The sequence below is a fragment of the Manis pentadactyla genome, chromosome 19 (genome assembly GCF_030020395.1).
Source record: "Manis pentadactyla isolate mManPen7 chromosome 19, mManPen7.hap1, whole genome shotgun sequence".
NCBI classification, from domain to species: domain Eukaryota; kingdom Metazoa; phylum Chordata; class Mammalia; order Pholidota; family Manidae; genus Manis; species Manis pentadactyla.
In genome coordinates, this window is record NC_080037.1 from 5,924,705 (window position 1) to 5,934,200 (window position 9,496).

The 9,496-nt window shown below is 40.9% G+C and overlaps 1 protein-coding gene across 5 annotated transcripts in view; it reads right to left on the bottom strand.

Moving 5' to 3' along the window:
* UHMK1 (U2AF homology motif kinase 1) overlaps window positions 1-9,496 on the bottom strand; it is an 88,398-nt gene that overhangs the window by 55,207 nt on the left and 23,695 nt on the right. The window lies entirely within an intron of this gene.

A 9,496-nucleotide genomic window follows, 5' to 3' on the forward strand; every position in this document is an offset into this window, starting at 1 on the left:
AATTTCCCAAGAAAAGAGTAGCCTCAGGGCCGCTCAGTTGAGGGACTTCCAGAAAACCGAGGGAAGAGGGCAGTGCAGATGAGGAGACCGACTGACTGGTCAGGGTGGACTCCGGCGAGGACCCATGCGAGGGCCTGCCCGATTCAGTCCCAAGGGAGGTGAGCAGTCTAAGAGGCACATGAGTACCGCACCACAGTCAAACGGACCAAACTGTACTGAGGCTGTTTAACACCCTGACATCAACATATATTTATTACCCAAATAAAAATCACCCCAATTTCATGTCTTTGGGTTTCCCAAAGCAGGAAACCGGTGACCACTTGACACTCTCTACCAAAGAAACACAATCTTGAATATACAAGCTTGGCTTCTTATTGCCACATGTGAATCTGACTCTCTCAGCATAGCCCAAAGACCCATTAAACTGCTTCCGCAAAGAAAAGATGAATTCTGTCTAGAGCTATAAAATGCAGTTTATAAATCTGTAACATCTTTTAATCTCTTTTTAAATGACTCTCTTTAAATGGCTGGGATTCCCCAGGTTCCTGGTTCTGAGCTTCTAAGGTCTTAATGATCCCATGTAGCATATATTTTTTAATGTTTGGTAGCCATCTATTACAAACAATGTCTTTGGAGAGTTCCATTACCCAGCAGGCTCATGCTAGACTTGTCCCGTGGCTGCTAATTCAGTGTGATCAGGCAGACTGCCCTCGCCCGTAGCTGGGCTTTGAGCATCTGCTGGGCTGTTCCAACAGAGATCACAGTTATTGTATTCACCCTAGATGGAGAGCTTCATTTTTCCATAAAGAGGCTGTGGTTTCAAGTTGCTAGGGAACTCAGGGCTAAACATGGAGTGGTGCAAGAATAATGAAAGGCCCGTGAACTCAAACAGCTGGAAGGTTGAGACACGTCATAGCTGGATCCAATTCATATCCTCTGAGGTCATCATTACTAGCCTCTGTGGGTGTTGTTTTCCCTTAAAAACTAGAAAATGAACTTCCCAGCTCATGTTTCTGGAACTCAAAAAAATACCATGAGCAATGAATTGTGAATTTTATCCAAGAAATATCGTCAATCTACAAAGAGCATACGTATGAGGCGCACATATATGAAATTATTCAACTGCGTTGAAGCCAACTGTGAGACCAAGCATGATTCAAGAGAGACTTAGGGCTTGAAATCACAGCTATACTGAGGATACACTGGATTAGGCCACAAAGCCTCACTCTTGACATACTTAACAAACACTCTGAGGAACAATTGGCCCACATATGTCCATAGCTGTATTAACAGGAAAATATTCTTTGTGACTTAATCATCAGCCGACTTTCACCCTGAAGTAACAATCCTCTTTTACCTACCCACACAGCTGTAGGCTAGAAGCAAAGTGAAGGGCTCCTATCTTTGGAAGGAAAATACGTTATTAAAACTCCCAAACAAAAACCTCTGCAAAGCTTCACTGAGACCTGACAGTGAGATTGTACTATTGAGGTCGGCTTTAATACATAGTGATTTTTACATGCAACGCAAATTTGATGGTTGCAGTAGTTATTTTTGCCCACAACATCAAGGAGTGAATATTTATGTTTCATTATTTCTTGAAAGGCTTAAGAACTTAGTGAAAGAGTGCTAACAGTGACCACAGGTAGAGAGAAACCAAGAGCCTTCAAAACTGCATTTCTGGATCTATTAGTTGACACGTTTTCCACAGTTGCAAGTAGCAACTTTTCCCAAATGTACACTTGTTAGTAATAAAGGCATGGATTTGCCAAAATATCCTGCTATTTGGGATGCTCCTAACATCAAACAGGGTGAGGACGAGCCATGTACTAAACCGACATGGTCAGAAAAAGAGAGAGAGAACACTGGAAGGAAAAGCTTTGAAAGGTTCATCTTGCACCTGACGTGATCAGAGTAATTAGGATGATGATCGGCAGCAGCACAACGTTACAATGTAAAAACAATTATTGTATCTGTTACAAGAAATACATGAAGACACCAAGGCCTGCAGAGCTTAAGCAGCTTACAAAAGTCATACGATTAATGTGTGATGAAGTCTCTCCAGCTCCAACATGGCCACGGAGTCATACAATCCCTTTATCACTCAAACATACCTTCCTATCTTCATCGCCAAGTCACCTTCTTTGCCTGTTCCCCAGATCTCTAATTCTGTCTGTCTCTCTCTCTTACACACACACACACACATATTTGGTATCTGATCATCTCTCTTGTCTTTGACCCAAGTAATTTGGCCTTTGTAAGCCAGCAGATAGCTCTGATACTCTATCCAAAAAGATATTGGGAAAAATAGAGCATTAAAAAGAACAGGCATTAAGAAGGAAAAGAACTTTCTGTTCCTGAACCCTTGCCATCTACGTCCACTTGTGATGCCAACTGATGTTGTAACATCACCAGCCCCAGACAGATCTTCTCTATTACCTAAGGATTAGCCAATTAGTTGACTTCCCTGCCCTTTCCTTTCAACAGAAAAAAGAAAATAATTGTGTCACATGCATGAACAGAAACATGAGTAAGTGGAGGGAAGCTGTTTTGAGTGGCAGAATTCCAATTTGCTGAAACCACAAAAGTGACCCTCAAAACGCCACTTTGAAGCAGCCTTGGTCAGGGGCTATAGCTCCATGCTGCCTATCCTCAGAGCACCAGGCTCAAGTTCCCTTTCTTGGCTGCAACCTACAAGTCAGAAGCTGAGGACCGACGGATTGGGGTGAACACTTCGTCCCCATTCCTGATGTCCCGTGTGGAAGGAGCTCCTTCAGAGCCTAACTATTGCGATCATTCTATCCTTATTCATTTCCAGAGGAAAAGGAGTGAACTGACTGGTAAATTTGGGAATATGCAAAACTCTTACTTGGTTCTGCAGAAAGCGTGGGCTTTCTGCAAATGTCAGCCACTCTGTAAGCTTGGCGGTAAACACTCTGCCCTTGAAGGGGAGGCTGGCACCAGGGCTGAGTCTGTCTAATGCTGAGGGGCAGCGTCAGGAAGCCGCTGTAGCTACGCCCCTAAATTGCATCCTCCAGGAGGCAGCAGCCATTTGAGCTCCATTTACCTATTTTACCTCAGTAAGTTCAGGGAGAATGGTACCCTTTTTTGGTTTTGTTTTTTGTTTTTAGCTCCCTCATTTCCTGGCATAAATAATGTGGCATTCCTATTATATGCCCGTTTAGTTATAAAGTATATAAAGTTCAGTCACTGCTCTTAAAGCTCTCACATACAATGGGGAGAAAGAAACGTTATTTAGCGTGAAGAAATTCTAATGGAGGTGGAGCACGAGATTCTTTGAGGCTTCCAGGAAGGAGCAGTTGATTCAGCCCAGGGACTGTAGATTTACAAAGATGGTGGCACATGAGCTGATTCTTCAAGGATGAGAATTGTTAACTCAGCAACGATGCACAGAAATGGAGGAAGTGCTCTAGGTAGATAGTGGAGCCCTGAGTCCAACTTCCAGTGCAGAGCTGGGGAGGAGAGGGCAGGGCGTCTGGAGAAGTTTGGGAAACATTGGAAACCACTGGAGTGCTTGGTAAAAACACACGTGACCAGGCTGTACCACAAGTTTATCAATCTAGAAGGAGGAGTAACCCAGGAATATATATTTTTAATTGGTACCCCAGCTAAGTTTTTGATCAGGGAAGTTTGGGAAATACTGCCTAAACCTGGGGAATCATTAAAGAGCACCAGGAAATGAAAGAATCTGATCAGAACAGAATTTTTAACTGTTGGCACAGCAGAACTTGAAGGCAGGGAGATCACTGTGATAGTTTAAGCAAGAGACTATGATGGTCCAAAATATGCCACTGACCATGGATATGAAACCCAAGGTCTAAATTTAAGAGGTATTTAAGGTGAAGGATGGGCAGGATTTAACTGACTGCTTGCTGACAGTGAGGGAGGAGAACTGGATGGCTCCCGGGTTTCTGACATAGACCACTGGGTAGACGGGCTATTACCAGGAAAGAGAACAGTCAAGGTATTCTTGAAATATGTCCTTAGCTAATGAGCAGCTGTCCCTTCTGGAAGCACCGCCCCCTCTCCAAAGGAAGAGTCCGCAAATTGTCTTTATACAATGTAGGTCAGTATCTGGTCATATTTTATTGACCTAAAATGGGCACCTAAATACACTGGGTCGATTAAATAAGGGATTTCCAGATCCTATCTAGAAAGCAGTTTTTACCTGTGGCTGGAATTGTAAGTCTGTGTGGCAGGCAGCTATACCCCATCCAAGGGTGGGTAAGCAGAGAGAAGACAGCAACAGTAAACAGCAGTAGTAGCCGGAGGAAGAGGAACGAGGAGAGAGCCACTAATAAACTAGGCGGACTCCAAAAGTAGCAGATACTAAGAAAAGAATCAGAGTGCCTACCAGCAGGTTCCCAATGTCTGGTTCCGATCCCTCTAAGACCTGGCTGTCTTGCTACTCTCATATTCCATACTGTATCCTTATGATCAATTCTTTTGTTTTTCAGTTCATTCACTTCAGCTAGCGCTACTTTCTGTTACTTGCAACACAGGGATAGAGACAGCAAGCATATTGAGTATATCAAGATTTTAGGTATCCAAAGGACATCCCCACAGAAACATGTAGAAGGCTGTTTTGATATATTAGTCTGGTGCACAAAAAAAAGGGGGAATGGCTAGGATGAAGTATTTGTTTATGTTTGGCAAAAAGGTTGAAGCTGAATTAGAATAACTACAGTCATCTAGACAGGTCATGGGGGATGAGAATGGCTATGGTCATCTACATATATCATGAGGAAAGGAGATAAGAAATATAAGCTATCTTAGACACTAAATGACTCTGGAGCAAAGTTGAGACTTGTTATTTCTGAGGGAGTAGAAATGACCTTTTAGTTGTTGTGGCTAAAAACAAATTTTCCTAACTCTTACAAGTATTAAATCTGATTAAGGTCTATAAACATTGTAACTAATCTAATAATACTGTAAGTAATAAGTAGTGACAGACACTAATTAGAGAGAAATCTCCACATGCAAATTTGATATAGCAGCATGTATTTTTGTTGAGTAAGTATACTCATGCTATCTTCCGCTCCCTTTCAGGAAACTCTAACTGCGAGTGCACAGCTTTGGTGACCCTACATTCTACATCCAGGAATGCAAAAATTCAGGATGTAATACAACTGCCTTTGCTAAAGAAATTGGGAATGATTTCTGAGTTTAGCTACAAATGAGAGTCAGAACACCTCACTGAATCAAAAATCTTTAACACACCTCATAAATCAGGAGTGGCCCGGGTATTTTGTCTGGGATGACTTCCAAATGTGTGTTAAGTATTATTTGTCATGGAAGTTTATGTAATAAAAGTTAATTTTTTAATTAGATAATCACTAGGACATTTGCCAATTATGATAGTTCTTTGGACCCTAATTGCTTCTTCCTTTTCCTCTTAAAGTCACATGTTCCATTAAAATATTTTTTTAAAGTTTAGATCCTGAAACACATGTTACCGTCAGCATGCCAGTCCTCTGCCCAAAAATCCATACTTAGTGTCATAGAAAAAAGACAGGAGGAAAACACACTGTTATTTCCAAATTTTCTCTAAGCATGGAATTGATAAGAAAAGGTGTAATCAGAAACAGAATTTGAAGAAATTTATTTTCGGTCGGTACCTTGTTAGCAATTAATACACATGAAATTTTCAAGGCATACTCCTGAAGACAGTCAGTTATTTTTTTGTGTGATATGTACTATTTTGTCAGATATATTCAGGTTCTTAGTAATTATAGTTCTGCTTTCCTCTGCAGTCAGCAGTGAGAGATGCAAAGGGTAAAACATACACACAGTCCAGTCAATATTGTTACACAGTTAAAATGAAGTGTTGGCATTTATTAAGTTACAAGTGGAACAGATGTAAATATACCACCTTTGCTACCTTCTCTCAAACTGTTCTGCAGATCAATAGCATCTCACAAATTTTCAAGAGTTTAAATACAGTGTCTTCTTTGGGTCCCAGGTAGGAAAAAAAAGGTTATGAAAGACAGTGAGACGATTGAGAGAAACTGAATATGGGCTGTATATTGGGTCTTTCTGTGCCAATGCTAAATTCCAGGGGAGGTAATGATGGTATCATGCTTATAGAGGACAATGTCTTTATTCCTAGGAGAGTCATACTGAAGTACTTAGGGGTCAAGTGTCATGATATCTGCAACTTTCAGACTGTTCATAAAAAAAGTAGTTATATTTATTTATGTATATAGGGGGGAAAAGCAAGAGATAAAAGAAATGTACCAAGATGTTAACAATAGGTGAATCTAGGTAAAGGGTATATCCTTTCAACTCTTCATTTAAATATAAACAGATTTCTGTTCAAGACTTCTCTGAGGAAACTGGGGAGAATATGTTGTTATACCCAACCTACTTAACCATGGAATTATTTCCACCCTACCCTGCTTCCCTAAACCTCTCTTAGTATCATACAGCATTCTAGTGTTTCAAGGATAGTTTGGGAAATGCTGCACTGAATGCTAATCAGCCCTTCTCTAATTTCAACTCGTCCACTTCCTGCTCAACTGAACTTTGGGTTTCATTCTTTAAAATGAGCCTTTACAAGCTTGCTCCCTTCTCTCAGGGACCATTTTATATAAACACATTTTTAAATGGAGTTGCACGTAACGGTTTGCCTTTTTAAAAGGCAAAAACAAAAACATCTAATAGCATATGAGTCTCCTGCAAGGCTCCCCACTGTCAAAGGCACAAAACTGGCAGACCACAGGCTATTGCCACGAACGTGACCAGTTGTGATGGCTACCTCTGCAAATTGCTTGATTTCACCTAACACACAGGTCTCTTTTGTGAGCTTGATCTTAAAAGGTTACTGCAAAACCCTAACTTTATTTTCCTTAATCTATCACTGATCTCTCACTTAGATCTCTCGCTAGAGCCTCTTGCCAGATATTCACAACTCTGGGAGACATTTAACTGGAATTTAAATATGCAGGCTTCAATCACCTACTCAATTTCCTTTATACTGCTCTGTGCGTTTTTATTCCATATGTTGGTGAAGATGATGATGCATACATAAAGATATCACATATGATCTGTTAATATACATAATGTATACACTGCATGGAAAACAGGCCTTTGAAAATGGTTTAGTTCTGCATTGCCAACTCCCTCATTTCCCGACCTATTTTATTCATCAAGAATTTTTATTAAAAATTGCAGAATAGTGGAGAGAACTACAAATTACAATAAAATGCCTGTTTTTAAATTGGGAATTTGCCTACCAAGTTTTCAACACTCATGCTAAGAAAGGGCTCAAGGATTTGGGTTGTTCAGATACAGTTTTACACAGAAGGAAGTGAAAAACCCCAATTCCTTAAGACCACATAGTCTTTCACAGAAATAATCTGCCATACCTTTAAAGTCCAAAGGAAGTCCACCTTCCAAATTCCTTTGTAAGTTACTTGACTAATTGCCACTTTTCTTGTCAATAGCTTGCATTTTATCCGTTCTCCTTTGCTTCATAATTGATGTAGAAACTACTGAATTGTCATTCTTTGAAATATTGAAGTCATCTACAACCAAGTGGCTGCAGATTCTACACATTCATTTTCAACTGAACAACAGTTACTAAGCAATGACTGTAGTTCAGGCACGGCACTAGGTGCTCGGGACACAGACCTGAACATGGAAATCCAGTACGTAAGGGTGCCCTAGGGGAAGAACAGAACTGTACGTTTGACCATATAGGCAATACATGCATAGGAAGCAAAGGGTTGGCACAGAAGCACTAATGTTTTTTGGGGGAGGTGAGAGTTTGGGGGCAGAGTTTAGGGAAGATTAGAACTAGAGGGTGACAACTGAGCTGTTTTAAAAGACAAACAGTATTTCATCACATAGGTGGAGTCAGACTGTGAAATGTCTTATGTGACAATCTATGGGGATTAATACTATTGTGAAGGTAAATGGGCAGAAGAGAGGGAAATGAAATGAATATTTATTTTTTATTTTGGTATCATTAATGTACAATTATATGAGCAACATTAGAGTTACTAGACTCCCCCCATCATCAAGTCCCCCACACACACCCCATTACAGTCACTGTCCATCAGTGTAGTAAGATGCTGTAGAGTCACTACTTGTCCTCTCTTATACTGCCTTTCCTGTGCCCCTGCTGCCGTACTTTAAAACAGGGAGTAGCATGATGGGCTTATTTAGGAATGAAAACTGTCAGCATTGTGAAGGAGAGAGTGGGAACATGAGACTAGAGACGGGGACCCCCTAAGAGGCCATGGTATGGGAGCCAGCCAAGCGGTACGAGAGGAAATGACAGAGGGAAGACAGATCTGAGGGGAATGGCCGGGTGACTGGAGGGCAATGGAGCAGAGTGGTGCCAAGACCAACCCTAGGAAGTAAGGTGATCCAAGAGCCCATCTTCCTGACCATAAATGCAATGAATGCTCGACACCTTCTTCACAGGCTGGTGAGGACTAAGTGCGGGGGAAAGAAGGTAATGCACAAAAAGCATTCTGCACAGTGCCTGGAACAAAATAAAAATGCTCAATTAGTTACTATTCTTATTGCAACTATCATGGAAAAGGAGGGATTGAGAGCGACTGAGTCTGGTCTAGTTCTGCTTTCCAATCCCCCAGCCAAGGCCCTTTGCTTAGACCAATGCTTCTCAAAGTGCGGTCCCCATACCATCAGCAGCAGCCATCCCTGAGAACTTGCTAGAAACACACAAGAACTACAATCATAAACTCTCAGGGTGGGGTCCCCAATCTGTGATTTAACAAGCCCTCCCAGGTGATGCTGGTACATGCTGAAGAGTGGGAATCGCTGCTTTAAACATTCATTTTCTCTTGTCTGACTTCTTGAAACAGTCTCTTAGGGTGTCCCCCAACATTACCTTTCTCTTAAACTCATCACCCAGATCAGCTATAGGCTTCTTAAAACACACACCACTGGCAGACAGACCATATATGACTACCACCGTTAGTCTTACGAAATGTTTGGCAAGTTTATTTAACATTTCACCTCCTTGGGCCTCAGTCTCCACATGTGAAAGGGAACATCAGACTATTTAAAATGGTACCACCATCTAGGAGATGCTCCATACTTGACTGCTGTTCATTACTACCATTGAACCTATTATCTCATTTGGTCCTCGTATAAAATACTACTACTGTCAGAAATTAAGTCACTTGTGTCTTGATTAAAGCTATCCAGCTTGATAAAAGAGCCAAAATTAGAACACAAATCTCCCAACTATGAATTCTAGTTCTTTTCATTAGAGGCTGATAATGTAGGAACAAGAAGGAGGCTCTGTCTAAATCAACAACATTCACTCCAAAATAAAAAGTTACATTTCAATATTGTCAGTTTGATGCACTGTTTCCAAAAGTGAAATATATACTTTTTAGAAATGGGTGGTTGAAGCTACATGCAAGGTTTTCAATGGTAGCTTTCAGTAAAAATTAAATCATAAAGAAAAGCATACTCACCTGCTATCTAACCTTGAATA